At 33.1% G+C, this 15834-nt stretch overlaps 1 protein-coding gene across 7 annotated transcripts in view; it reads left to right on the forward strand.

Annotated features, from left to right (window-relative positions):
- LOC145260467 (protein kinase C and casein kinase substrate in neurons protein 2-like) overlaps positions 1-15834 on the forward strand; it is a 198973-nt gene that overhangs the window by 68245 nt on the left and 114894 nt on the right. The window contains exon 1 of one of the 7 annotated variants that reach the window (XM_080118550.1): positions 12623-12660. The exons of 5 other annotated variants lie outside the window; for them this stretch is intronic. The gene's annotated coding sequence lies outside the window, so the exon portion shown is untranslated. Of the gene's footprint in view, positions 1-12622; positions 12943-15834 lie in introns of those variants that run through there. One more of the 7 variants, XM_080118548.1, reaches the window with a different exon arrangement.

Raw genomic sequence — 15834 nt, forward strand, 5'->3', positions numbered from 1 at the left:
GAGTAACTTAGCTTGCCTTTAGTAATATTTATTTGTTGTGTATTTATTTTTTCATTGGATATTCTGGAAAATCTTGAACCTTGGCCTTTTGGTCAAGATCAAAGTGTAGTATCTGTTCTTCAGATGCTGCACTTCTATTTCTCGTTCTCTTTCGGTGGAGGAGAAATCCTTCACGACTGAGACAATTTTTATTTTTGTACCTTTTCTCCACGTTAAAAAACGACCCTGGTGTCTAACTCTGTCCTGTGGGGAGACATTGTAAATAGGTACTGCTTATGTCTAGTTAGCCAGTTTTATTGAAAATAAGTTTTACTGAAACTTAAATTAGGAGAATTACAAAACGAAGGATTTCTCTCTCCCTACAATGTATAAATAGCTAATTGGAATCTGGAGAAGGGAGAACCAGTAACACTTTCTCTCTGTACAACCTGATCTATATGTTTCAGAGCATATATTTCTCTGATACTTAAATTAGTGATGAAAACTGAAATTAGATAGCAGCACGATGGCTAAATATCCGGTTCATTTGTTTGCTTTAATATCAAAAATTAAATATTTTAGTGAGATATATTACAACATTCAGATTGGAATAGCTGATGTGATGCGCTATAACAATTAGAAATTATAGAGATGTATGATATCCATGAAGGAGTGGTAGCTAGTTTTATATATATAGTCATCCATATACAATACTGTTTCACTGTATCACAGCTCATCAGTATGGCTAGATTAGTAACTACCTGAAGCCAGGATTGAAACTCTACCGCGTAGGTGGCAGTCAGCATTTTTCACCATTATGCTATTTGGCTGCTGCTAAGATGGGTATGCGAAATTACAATGTTTAAACATTGTCCAAACGTGTAAGCTCAGTTTGTTTACACAAAGAACATTGCTTTGTACGCTAGCAACAGTGTTATTTCGCTCCTCATTATACTCAACCCAAGATAGGGAGCATTTATAGTCATCCACATACAGTACTGTTTCGCTGTATGAATCTAAGGTCCAGTGATTACCTTAAGGTCAGCTTTCAGTATCATCAGGCACGTTTTAATTTGTCCATCCTCTCCTCTTTAGATAGCGTTGGCATCATAGATTGGTTGAAAATTCATAAAGATAACTTAGAATATAGTCGTGCTAATGCAGGCATCGTCTCAGCAGATTGCTGGCACTTTATAGTTTTTGGCAGTGGACGCATACAGTGACATTGAATATTAACAAAGAAAAATACATTCTCAGGATGAAAACGGTATATGGTTAAATACTGGATAAGCCTGTATTAATCTTATGTTTGTTCTTGTGTTTTAGTTTCAGAAACACAAGGTCGCATACACAAGAAATTGTGGTAACTGAATTTGTTTAATTTGTAATGTCACATGTGACTGCAGTTTTTTTTTTTGCTTTTTTTTTTTTTTTTTAAAGGAGAGATTGAACTGAGTAATTCACTCCTGTGTGTTTGTTTGCATTTTTCTCAATAACCATGCCTTGGCAAAATTTTTAATTTTGCAAAAACATTAGTCATGGTGAAAGTAAATTTTTCACTCATAAAAGGGAACCCCTTATGCTCGGCTAATTTTTTTTTTTTTTTTTTTTTTTTTGTTAGGCTAAAGTTATGTTTTTTTTATTTAATACCTCTTAATATATTAAAAGCTACATGGTCAAACTTTATGCAAATTGCTATGTCAACTGGGACTAAACTTGCATCACCATATTCAGTTTTAACATTTGTTTACATGCTGGCATCTATTGGACAACTTTTTGAAATCGACTTCCAAATTAATTTATTACTGGTCTGATCATTATCACACTTTCTCTAGAGTCCATTCGTATCATTTCCTCATGTTTTCCTTCTAATGTCAACTTACTCTGCGATCTACACTATTTTACATCTACTAACGCATGCAATCTTGTGCATTCTTTCAGCATGGCCATACCATTGAAGTCTACTCCTCTGCACACATCTCCATATACTGTCTAGATTTAATCTTCATCTGGAGTCATGAGAATTAAGCCTGTCTTGAAAACTTTCATTGCATGTTCATCGTATTTTTCTCATAATTTTTCTTCATCCAACACGTCATCAATTTTTACTAGTCAGGTAAATGTGTATCTAGAATTTGGGTTAGATCGACGCCAAGGTTTTGGAGTTATTCAAGAAATGCAGAATTTCATTGATCTGTCATGCATGAGCTTGAAATGGCATTTTTATTATATACAAGGATTCAATTGACACACCTAAAGAATGGGATTTTTTTTTTTTCAGTAATGTTTTTATGAATTTCAGATGGGATTAGGTTAGTAGGTCATTATATAACAATATGCATACAAGTTTCTAGCTTGCATACATTTACTGACTGAATGAAGCACTCATAATTAGACTGAAAAAAACCCCCAAACTTTTTTATCCTTGAAAATTAAAAAAAAATTCTAAACTTGCTATCACAAATATTAACATGATTGTTTTTACTTGGCTTTTTGGTTTTCGGTCAGTACCAATTATCTCTCTCCTCTCCCCCCAAAAATGGAGGGGTAATCCTTAGAAGGATGGTATCTTTATCACATAACACTACACTCTCCCCTTTCTCTAAAAAAAAAAAAAAATAATGCCTGGGAGAATGGTCTTGTGAAAAAAGAACAGATACTTTATAATTCGCCCACTCCTAAATTAAGCATTCAAAAATGTATAATGAATAGTTTTGGTTTTACACGTGTTCATTTGCCTGTGATGCTATGGACTCTTCACACTCCTCCCTCCAAAGTCAAGACCATAGCGAATATAAAATGATTCAACAAGGTGCACAAAAGCGATCAAAATAGGATTGATAGTCAGCTGAGAGTGGCCAAGAAAAAAGAGCACATATGTAGTCAGTTTCTATTGGTCAGAGATGGTGGTGACTAAAACAAAAGACTGGTCATATGATTTCTAATAATATATTTAAGTGTCAGGGTTATTCAAGGTAGTTTGTGGCTTGAGAAGGTCTCCAAGAGAGTTGAAGAGGCAGACAAGCTTCAGGATCTATTTATCAGATTGTGAGATTAGCTGACACATTAAGTAATGACAATAATGCCATGATAGACAAATTATCTCAATTGGGTCTTAGCTAATACATCAAAACTTGAATGTGGCGGCGGTACTTTCCGTGATTATATCGCACATACCCTCAGAGAATGACTGATTTATTTGTATGTATTAGATTTTGCATTCTCTCGTTAGTCTGCGCTGTTTTGCTTTTTCTGTACTTGTAAACCAGTGCAAGCACCATTGGCAATCGCCAGGACGACGCAGTCAGAACAAGATGAAGACGACTACAACAACCAAATGTTGGGAGAAGCGGCACATGGTTGTAACATTTACTCAGGGAGGAGACATTTAACTTTGTATTCGAACTTCCCTGACTATTTTACTAGCTAATCAGAATGAACAATTTATTTTAGTCTAATGGTATGACGTCATATCCGGCTGACAGTGAATTATGGCCGTTTAAGCATGATTGATTACTTTTTTTTTTTTTTTTTTGCTTGATGCTATTATAAAAATAGTGAACACAAAAATACCACCGCCAGTGTTTTTTGTTTTTCTCCAAGACCTTTGCTAAACTATGGTATGTTGATTGTGACAAATTACATTTTATACTTTGCCATTTTTCGAGATGGTAAGCGCCAAAATATTAAATTGGACTTCATTCTGTTTAGCTCGTATTCTCACGCTAACGTTTTTCTTTTCTTTTGGCTTATTTCAAATCATTTAAAATAAGCATTGCTAAACATCATGCACTTTCTAAGTACAGCATTAAAATCAACTTCAATGTATAAAAGGTAATCTTACATCGAGGTCAGAATTTGTGACCTTGTCTAAATGCCCTACTCTCCTTTTTTTTTTCTTTTGCATAATAGATGATTCATCATTTATCAAGGTTAAAAAAACTCTAAAATATATTTAAGATATATATATATATATGAAAAATATATTTGAAAATTAAAACATGTAATCTATTTGCATTAATAAGTAAATATTTTGCTAAAGTTTTATATTTTAAAATTAAAAACGTTTTTAAAATGTTTTATTTTTTTTTATTCAAAACATTTCTAGCATATCCATGTATGATAGTTCTCAGATTAATAGATGTTGAACATTTGTATTATTTGGATTACTGTTCTTATTTTGAGTGTTAATCCACAATGTTTCAGTCGACCTAATCCTCAACCTTCAGGTGTATCTTTTCACATTCAAGAATCTGGAACATTTTATTTAATTCACAAGAGTAGCATGCTCTTGTTCCGTCGGCCATGATTGGATTAACTAAAGAGGTCAGATTGAAATTCCATGTAGATTCCAGAATTCAACAAGATACACTTGAAGGTTGGAGGTTACATCGACCGAAACGTCGTGAAAATAATATTCCATATGAGAACAGTAGTCTAAAGAATCCAAATACGAATAATCAATTCTCATCTTAAAAATTCAGAATCATAAGATGTTAAGTTTATATGAAAAGGTCAAGAAAATCTGAGAAGTGATCAAGATGGACCTGAGGGATAAATATCAGGCTAGGGATAGATTATTTTATAAATCAATTTTTTAAAGTTGTTCAATGCATACCAGCTTGTAAAATGAACGTTAAGCTATATGATGATGATCATGATTTAAAAAAAAAAAAAAAAAAAAAAAGACAGAAGTAGGGTGGAATATTTGTTGATCCTTATCTAATCCTGGATAACGTCTGGTCTCCCTCCTAATCACCTTACAAATTTAATATCACCTAAATGAAAATTAATCAATGAATGCACTTGGACAAGACAGTTTAAACATTGAGAGAAAAATGGCATTACAGTAGAACCCGGGATACAGTGGCCCTAGGATATAGTTTTTTTTTTTTTTTTTTTTTTTTTTTTTCACGTTACGATGTGGAATACAATGTTTTTCTGGACCCTGATTACAGTATTTTTCCGGCCTTAAGGTGTTATTTATGTTATTTGATTATATACATGTGTATTATATACTGTACTCTTTTATTACAAATTTTTAATGGCGTATCTCGGGGTTCTACTGTACTTTAAAAAATATACAAAACATGATGCAAAAGTGCAAGTGTGTTTATATAAAGACAAAATGTTTAAGATTGCAAATTCAACTTTTTTTTTCTTAGGTCATAGAATTTAATAATAAGAAAAAATGAGTGAAAAATAATCAAAATAAAATATTTAAGATCTTAGTGTCCTTATTAAGTAATGGTCGTCATTTATGAATACTTAAATATTTGTAAATGTGATATTAAAAAAAAAAAAAAAAAAAATTGACCACCATTTGATAAATTGTTTCATTTGTGTCATTTTTTTCATAATGTATCACTTCAATTTTTACTTACTCTAATAAAACCGAACTTTTTTTTGTTCACTTCTGGAAAAGAAATGTATTTTGTCTCACTCCTCAGCCTTAGTTAACAAAAAATAATAAAAAAGCTTAAATATGCAACAGCTTGTTCATCACATTTACGTCTAATAAGAAGATATCTACTCATAAAATAAATTGTGCTGTCATTCATATTTGTTTAAAAAAAAAATATCACTGCGAAGTAATTCAGATCCGCGTGTGTGTGTGTATACAGTGCATTTTCCTAAACTAATAATTGGATCATTATACATTTTGGAATGTATATTCTAAGAAACACTAAGTAACATAGGTACATAATTTTTGATCCCTCAACAAAGGAGGGATTGGACTTAATAATTCACTCCCATTCGTTTGTTCACGCTTTTCTCAATAGCCATGCCTTAGATTTTCTTGAAATTTTGCAAAAACATTAGTCATGGTGAAAGTAAACTTTTGGCTGAACGGATTTTCCAGGATAACTCTGGTTGCCTCCCTAGGGGTCATTATAGGGGTAAAATTCCCCCCAAATAGTTTGTCAATTCATTTGTTTGCACTTTTCTCAATAGTCACACCTGGGATTTTTTAAAAATTTTGCATAAACATTAGTTATGGTGAAAGTAAATTTTTAACTTTTCACTCGTAAAGACTCCGCATGCTCAGGCCTTTTTTTATAATTCAAATTTTGTTGGGAGGGGGGGGGGGGGTTGCTGCCACCAAAACTCTTAACCTGCAAAGAAAGAAAACACTTTAAAATTAACTTGCCTCATACAAGCACTCTGCCGTGCTGACAGAACAGATACTACACTTTAAATTATTTACTATCCATTAAAAATTTTACATTGTAAATAAAATTAGGCAATGGGAGTCATTGGTCATCATTAGTCTAAAACTATAGAAATTGTCCATTTTACTCTTAACTAGAATCATTTCAGTCATTTTATTGAAAAAATATCTCGAAATCACAATCTGAACAATCACATGCAAGAAGTGTTCACTTGTACTGTTGATAAGGCAACACGTTGCCTTTTGTAGTTCCGCCTCAGTTGGAATATATGCCACTGCGAAACTCCCACTCTTTTAATGAGTCAAGTGCCATCTGTTGTTCATGCTGGATATTTCCTTTAAATAAAATGTCAGAATAAATGTTGTGGCTTTAAGTTACTGGAGGAACCGCACCCAGTTTAGTGATAGTGGGGTCAAGTTTGTGCCGAGGTGATAAAAGATAACTTGTATGTTTTCAATGTCTTGTTACTGTTAGTACTTAGTTTCTATTATGCCACAGATCAGGTTGTTTGTGTTGAAAGATTAATGAACAATTAACGACTTTACAAATATAAATTATTATCTGCCTGGAAATAGTTTATTTTTGTTGTTGAATAGCTAGCTTTTCTTGTTACCCCCCCCCCCGGGGATTTTTTTTTTTTTTTTTAAATACTAAAATGTTAATCTTTCAGACGTCCTATGAAATGAAAAAAATTATTTTTACTAATATATTGAGATTAAAAAAATTGGGAAGCGGGGTTACTCTTTAGCAAATGTTTCATATATATATATATATATATATATATATATATATATATATATATGGTTTTAACCGACCATTTGTCCGAAACAGCCGTGTCACTGGACATGCTACTATGTAAATTTGTTCATATTAATAAAAATATATCTTGCTCTTTTTATTGAGCACTTTTAATAACCTTGTTAAATTCATTAGTTATCAATCTTGAATAACTTTAACGAGGTGTGTGTATGTGTGTATATGTATATATATATATACACACAGTAGCACGCTGCCCAGACTTGTCCGGTCATAGAATACACTTAAATATATTTTAATCTATGCAAATTTCGTATTTATCATTATAGAGCTAATTCTCTATTGATTATTATATTGTATGTTATATATAGTAGTGATTTCAAATGTTTAAAAATAAAATGTGCCTTGGATACAATTAGCTAGAATTGAAACCAAAAATTTAACTCTCCAGCAGTATTCGCTACCATTATAACCTAAGGGCAAATGGATATCAAAACTTTAAAAATTAGCACAATTCAACACATAAATGTATATTTGCGCATACATAAAGGACTTATGTAAATCAACTTATGCCTTTTATGTTTCAACTTTGTAATTTTGACCACTTAGCAGCTATGTTTTTACTGGCTAAAAACTAAAAGTTTGTTCCAGGGGTCCGAATCCTTTACATATCAAGTTTCAAGTCTGTTGACCAAAAATTGACAGTAGGGTAGAGACCGTTCTTCACACACATTAGAGCTAGTTAGTAAGTTATAAAATATATATGGCGACTAAGCTACACTGAATATTCTGCGTTTCATCCACTCTAGGACTCTTCATGCTGAAGACTCCTAGAGTGGATGAAACGCGGAATATTCAGTGTAGCTTAATCGCCATATATATTTTATAACTTACTAATATATATATATATATATATATATATAATCTCACACACAAATACGAAATTTACCAAATTTTCATATGATATTCATAAGTAAACCAAGAACCAATTTTTAATTCCATCATGGAAATTCTTTTTTTTATGTAATATTAAACTAATTGTAACCTGACAATTGGGTAGGTAACATTGCTTTTAGTTGAAATTGACATGTAGTTATTGTTTTTTAATGAAAACTCCATTTTTCGACTGAAGAACCTTTTACTTTATATTAATCTATTCCAATTCTTGAAGATATTTACAACAAAACTAGACATCTCACAACAAATATTATTAAACTAATCACAAAACTCTTCAAATGTCTAGCATAGTAATTAACATTAACAAATTCTTAGCACTTAAAGATGTTATTGACTTTTTTGCCTGATTTGCATGTAATCACATTTGCATACATCTCATCATTACAGACGCTCATTTTAAAGTCATAAATTACTAGCTGTTGCTCAATATTATATACATGCCTCTGTTTAATCTCAAGAGACAATGGGCATTCCTGTAGCTGTGTGTGTAATTGTGAGACAAGGCTTGCACAATCCCTGATCATACCTCTCCTGAATCGGCACTGCTTGGGGCTAGTGGCAAGAAAAGGCCTAAGACTGACTGGAAACAATGCAGAAATAAGCGGACAGCACATACAGCATCTGGAATTCTGAAATGGTCACCCATTTTAATACTAACCAAATTTAAGCAATGTTGAGCCTGGTCAGTACAATATATAAATATATAGATTGAGGTGAAACAAGTCTTTGGACAAAACAGATGTTTATTTTTTGGCAATTTGGTACAAATGATAAAATAAAACTTTCACATAGAAATGAAAGAAACTAATTTTTTTTTTTTTTTTCAAGAAAATAAGCAGTTATTAAACATTTTCTAAAATAGAAGACTTGCTTCACCTCACTGTGTGTGTGTGTGTGTGTGTATATATATATATATATATATATATATAAAAACATACAGCAAAACTGTATGACATCTCTTCAGTGTAACTAGACAAGCATTCATCCTCATTCAGGTATGGAGCCTACAGTTGACAATTTACTCTTCTATTGATTGACTAACAGGACTAGACTGTTGGTAAGTGATATCGCAATGTTTTTATGTAAATGCTAGCATTTCAACCCAGCGTTGCCTGGGTGTTTGGAGGTGTACGTTGAGCAAAAAAAAAAAAAAAAAAAGAAGCAGTCAATTTTTTTAACTTTGACTCCTATTATGACACCTTAATATTTACTGTTTTGGGATCAAATCAAGTTAAGTTACATCCATGTCCAAGGAACCTATATCTAGAATTTCAAGTGTTTATACAGAGGTGTTTGACAGAGTTCTCAAAGGTCAAATCTTTGAACTTTGACCTCTTAACAGCCAAATTTCTGGCCGAAACGGATTACAAAGATTTTTCCAAATCTCAGTACTCCGTATATCAAATTTCGAGTCTGTAGACTTAAAATTGACGGTTATTGCGTAGGGAAATGTACACACACACACACACACACACGTTCACTTTATATATATATATATATGACAGAGAGAGAGAGAGATGGACTGCTACACGGCAGTTCTTCATTTTTTTTATTTGCAAAGAGCTTTGCATTACACTAAATTGTAGCAGGCAATATTATTTAAGATGGTGCTAAACTCGAAAAGTGGGGAGGACTTATATACATTTATAGAAATGTTGTAATTTTTGTTTTTGCGATATTGACAAGGTGGCGGAGTTCATTCACTGGGTTTGCGGTTTTAAATCTCATTGGATTCAGCCACACTGATAAGCCATAAAATGCTGAAACATGTCTGAATAATCTAATTTATAAAACTGTCTGTCTGTATCCATATTTTGAAACTCTTTCTCTTCCGAAACTAATAGTCGCAGAGCAGTGCTAGGGGCCTCAAAATGATTGGATTTTTTATGGATCGTTCTTTTATAGGTCTTTAGCTAGTTTCAAGGAGTCAAAATTGAAAAAAATCGTTATACATTTTGTACATTCTTTTTAGTTGATTTTTAATCAGTTTATATGCGTGTCACATTGGTAAAGTGGTAACGTCACCAGCTTTGAATGCTACAGTTTTGCTTTCGGTTTCGATTCTAGCTGATGGCACACAAATACTTTTTTTTTCTTTTTCTTTGGAAATCACGACTCTATAATAATATATACGAAATCTGGACAAATTAAAATATATTTAAACAAATTTTGCGACCGCCCCCCCCTCCTCATGTCTATGGATAATTATATTGTATGTATGTGTGTGTGTGTGTGTATTATATGTACAGCATAATCCCGTTGACACACCAGTTCCCGCTGGATCATTGAAGTTAAGCAATGTTGAACCTGGTCAGTACTAAATGAGTGACCATTTGGGACTTCCAGGTGCTGTATGTGCTCTCCGCTTATCTCGGCATTGTTTCCAGTTGTCCTGGACTTTTCCTTGCCACTGGACTCTGTGTCGATTCAGGAGAGGTGTGGTTGGTGATTGCACAACCCTTGCCTCACAATTACACGCGCAACTGCCCCGTACCGGGGGTATCCTTTGTCTTTCGAGACTGAATGAAGGCATCGCGATATATTGCCACACTTTACCATCGTGATTTGGATTACAGCAGCGTGTGTATGTGTGTGAGACAAGAATAAAATAAAAATCCAGAATTGGCTCCTGGGGGATGGGGGTCCCCGGCCGGATAACGAAAGAATACGAGAGAAAGGAAATTCTCTAGTTCAAATATTATAAAGGTAAGGAACAAAGACGAGCAAGCAAGAGACAAGTTAAAACAACCAAGTTAAGAATTGAAAATAAAATTCATTTACATAAGTAACAAATGAATAAACCTGCAAAGAAGTGAAAAAAAAAAAAAAGATGAAATATTATAAGGGAAAAGGGATCTACCTATGGTTATCTAGCAAACATACTATAAATCCTTCAATTGAAATCCCAAATGTAACTACACAATCTATTACTACAACCACTACACGTTTATCATTGCTTGCACCTCCCCCCGTTCGTATTTTGTATATCAAAATACATTCTTCAGTGGAAAGATAAAAATGCAACTGATATCAGCAGTCTTACGAGGGTCACACCAAAAGTAATACCTTTTATCAAGGCCCAGAGGCCACTCGAGGATAAGGTTATAGAGGGTACATTGGTCAAAACGACAATATAGTAATCGTTAGAAGTGTAAATTTGGTAGATTGGATTACTTAAGGAGAACGGCTCATCAAGAACTTGTTTACATTGGACTTGAAGACGGACATATTGTAGTCAGATTCCTCTTGATCTATCAGAGAGGATTGCAAATTGCATTGTTATGATTACTGAACTTATGTATTCATGACTTGAAAATTTCATCTCTTTATTGCAGATATTAACGGTGTGAAACTCTTAAAGCAACATTTTTAAATAAAAAAAAAAATTCATGGATGTGCGTCAGAAATAGATGCATCAATGCATCATTGAATTCCTGACAAAAACACATTGAGAATGATGCGACTATGTAGAGAAATAAATTCTAGAACACAAAAGGTCGCTCGTTTTAATGGTACCACTCTCGTTTTCGTAGCTCTTGAACTTTTTGAGTTAAAAAAAAAAAAAAGTTTTACTTTTGAAACGACCTTCATAGTATTTGGATTCTTTGAACTATTGTTCTTGTTTTGAAACGTAACAACAGGCATGTGATCGGACGAAATTCGTTGACAGTTTTAGAAGCCAATCGTTCTTGGCACTGGTTAAATATCTTGAATACAAAGGTCCATATCAAAACGAATCACATTTGGCAGCTCGTGCCTTGGCGCCACTGAGGTTTAGCTTGGCACCAAAATCAAGTCTAGAACTGTAATGACCTTTTCCCTGTTGATTGTTGTATGATGCTGATCCGGTGTAGTTCTTGGAGGTCCACCCTCTCTGTCTTTGCATTCTCTCTTTGAGAAGGGGTTAGTTTATTTCTAATACCCTGAGGCGCCCCTACTGGGGAATGCCCAGACATTTTTTTCCCCGGGGTCAGAGTGTGTCTCCTTAAGAGCGTTAACTTTTTAGTCCCACTTTCCGACTGACCCTTGTGATATTTCTCACAGTAGAAGAGAAATACATACCATCACATTTGACAGCTGCATAACATATCTACGCTTGACTACAAAGTTCAAGACGAGTAATTGCGTCATCTTTTTCTTCTATCAAGCAATTTTAAACAATCGATTTTTGTTCTGAAATCGATTCAGATTTGTTGCAATGTTTTATTCATCTTTGCAATTTCACATAATTCGCATGAATACAGATTAGCTAAGATTTCTGCGCAGTCATGGCTAACGGAACAGCCATGGCTGTGGATTAAATTAAAGGGTTCCGTTTGAGATTATGTACAAATTCCAGAGTTCGATAAGACGCACGTTGAGAAAAGACCGGAGGTTACCCCAGCCGAAACGTTGTTAGATTAGCATCCAAGTAGTCGGATTAATACAAATTATTATTTATTGTTGTATTCTTCTTTTGAAAAACAGTTGTCCCCATTTGTATGTGTAACCTCAAAGAGCTGTCTCTTTCAACACAAATAAGTTGTTGGTAGGTCATCAATTTTTATTTTTTTAGAGAGAGAAAAATAAAAACTAGCGAAGTTTGTGGAATGCCAAGAATGCGTTTAAAGTCTGTTTAATTCAGTAGTAACAGGTAAAGACGACCTGCCGTACATATATCTATACACTTTTCTTTTTTTTTTTTTTTTTTTTTTTTCCGCGACTTAAAACCCTACCCCTTCCTCTTCCACCCGGGGTATATAGGTAAGCAGCAGCAGGAGCAAGATCTGGACTTTGTAGGCCGAGAACGAATGGAGTGAGTCACAATATTATTAAATCTCCTTTTTTTTTCTTATTTTCTTCACCTTCATCCATTCATTAGCCACTTGATTATTATTTTGATTAGTTTTGAAAACACTTTTATTTTGATTTTCTTTGTCTCTCTCTTTATTTTTTTTTAACACTGACATTTGCAACACGCCTCAAGTTCTTTAACCTGGGCGTGCTGTCTTTTTTTTTTTTTAATTTTTTTTTAACACCTGGATTTGTTATTATTACCTTGGATTTACCTTGATCAACCTGCATAAAAAAAAAACAGGTAGCTATAAATTTCATTTTTATTCTAATTATTTCTAACTAGTGGGACCTGTGGAAATTCCACAGGGGACTCATTTATATGAAATATATTGATGTTGGCATTCTGTAGATGTTCAGTTTAAATGGAAACGCTCTGATATTATTGTAGCTGTTTTGTTAAAACTGAAAAAGTATTTATCTAAGCTAGCAGGGATGCCCGGAGTCGCTTGACCGTAAAATACGTTTAAATATGATATTTTAATTCTTGCAGATTTTGTATATATTATATATTTGTTAATGTTCTATCGATTTTTATATATCATAAAGTTGCAATTTCAAAAATAAAAAAATATATATCCATATGACTTTGGTGCATTAGCTTAAACCAAAACTTATGAAGAATTCTTGGTAAAATTATTTATTACAAGAGATGGAAGACCATAACAATTAAACGACAGTCACTGGAATGTAAACGTGACCTGCAAAATAATAACACACACGCTATCCTATTAATATATAAAATATTATTTATTACTTGGCGACAAATGACGCGATTCAGAATATAACGCACACTCGCAAATTCCAGTTCATACCCTGCTTCAGCGATAGTGTGTGTGTGTTTTTGTAGAAGGGAAGAATAATTATTATTCAGATTATATTTTCCTGATGTTGTTCGGGTAAAGACGTATTGCTTACAGAGGCTTTGGAAAATAATCCCAAATATAGACATATTTACATTTTTTTTTATGGGATTTTTAATATTTATATCTTAGTTTTCCTTTGTTTTTGTTTTTTTTTTTTTTTTATTTGAACATACATATGATTATTAATAATAATTTATATTTATGTAAGTTACATGTAGTCGAGAAATTCGTACATAGTTATTTTGTTAATAGTAAAACTAGATTTAATTGAATATTTTTTTTCCTTTTATTTACTTGTTGTGCTTCCCGACGAAGTCAAAGTTATGGCATAAGATCCATATTTTAATGTGGAGAAATTCTATCCCTTCTAGAAATGAGTATTTCGTACTGGGCATAAAAATAGCTGGTATAGTTGTGCTGTGACTTCCTTTCAAATGAAGGCACCTTTGGCAAAGGGTTTTCGTTTATAAAAAGTTCTGGACGCTATATGACAAGTAATGAGAACTTTGTGGACTTTTGCTCCTTTCCCTTAACACCATATTACTATTATCTGTTTTTAATTTCTAAAATAAAGTAATGTATTCTCTTTGATGTTTAAAGATGTATGGCACATATACAAACCTTGCAGTATTAATGTAAACAACGAAACAAAAACAAAACAAGCACTCGTACAAAATGAACTGAAACATTGGATTCCTCAGAAGATGTAGCGGATAAAGAACTAGATAAAATTTAGTTCTAAGTGACACTCTTCTGCAGGTTGAAGGTTCAGTCTTAAGTGTGGATGTTACTTAGAATACAATCGCAAATTATTTAAGTTCTATCTGATCATGGTTGACGAAACGAGAGCATGCTACTTCCGTGGATTAAATAAAGGGTTCTGCTAAAAATTCTGTGTAGATTCTCAAGTTCAACAAGATACACCTGAAGGAGGCCAAAGGTTACATCGGCTGAAACGTTATGAGAATAATACTGAAGATGAGAACAGTAGTCTGCATAATCCAAATTGGATTCCTCGTTTTATTTAATAAAAATTGTCTGCTTTTATGATAGATGTTTGTATCTCTAGTAAGTGGCAATTAAAATCGTTAATTGTACTCTGATGACCCCCCCCCCCAGATAGATTCAGAAAAATTTGAATACCATTAGCTTCCTTGTAAAATTAAATCTTTATTGAAATTTGTTTGAATTTTGTAATTGCTTACATATCGATGCCTATAACAGACAAACAAACTTCATGTGTTTTAAATATTCATCAGTGTGGCTTTACACAAACATACAGGCTTCGAGATTCAAACCCAGGATCTTTATTGACTATTGAAGCTGTCTATCTGATCGCGAGCTTAATTTGGATAAGTGTATTTTATTTTGATGAAAGAAAACACAATCTTATCGACCACCTAAAAAGGAAATACATTTTAATTTATAATTTTGAATTATGAAAATTATAAAATAAATTAGAATAGAAAATAGCAATATGGAGTCCAGGGTTTGGAGCAAGAATATGTAAGGATTCTTATTGATTCCTGGGAATCACCAAGTATGTCTTACGGTGATAAGAATTCAAAATTTTAATAAATGTCACTATATATGCATTTTGTTTCACTCCAATAAATTAGGTTATACGCTTCTGTTTCACCTCAGAAGTTGAATGTTATAAATTGGAAGAAATAAAAATTTTAAACAATATATTAAAACATGGGTTGGAGGCAAAAGAAAATGTATTTCATTCCATCTAGGGTAATACCAAATAATATTGTATGCATGTGTGTATATGGCGTAGTGTCCTGGTTACAAACATGAGCTTAGCATGCTATATTCCTGTTCCACATCACTTTCACTAATATCCTTGACAAAGGTATGGATCCACGTAGCCACCCTTCAGCCAAAGATCAAATAATTTGTACAACTAGTCTCGAAGGAACACTCTAACACTAGCTTTTCTCTGCTTATCTCGGCACTGTTTACAGTTGTCCTAGACTTCTTGCCACTTTAGGAGAGGTACGCTTGGAAATTGCATAACTCCGGCTCTACTATAGATTTTCTATCCTGTGCCTTAAAACCAATTAAAGAAAGGTCTTTCTAGTTGAAATAAGTGATAATATTGAATAGGTCATAAAGAAGTGTTGCTTTTAGGATCCCAACGATAATTTCACCTTTTTTTTTTTTAACTCTTCACTTGGTGCTAGGAAAAATGGTCTATAGAAAGGCTCAGTGCTTTTAACATTAAAACGGACTTTTGTTGCATTTTATCTGGTCAGATGTTAACA

This window comes from Euprymna scolopes, chromosome 36 (assembly GCF_053919585.1).
Source record: "Euprymna scolopes isolate OS-2025 chromosome 36, ASM5391958v1, whole genome shotgun sequence".
Lineage (NCBI taxonomy): Eukaryota > Metazoa > Mollusca > Cephalopoda > Sepiida > Sepiolidae > Euprymna > Euprymna scolopes.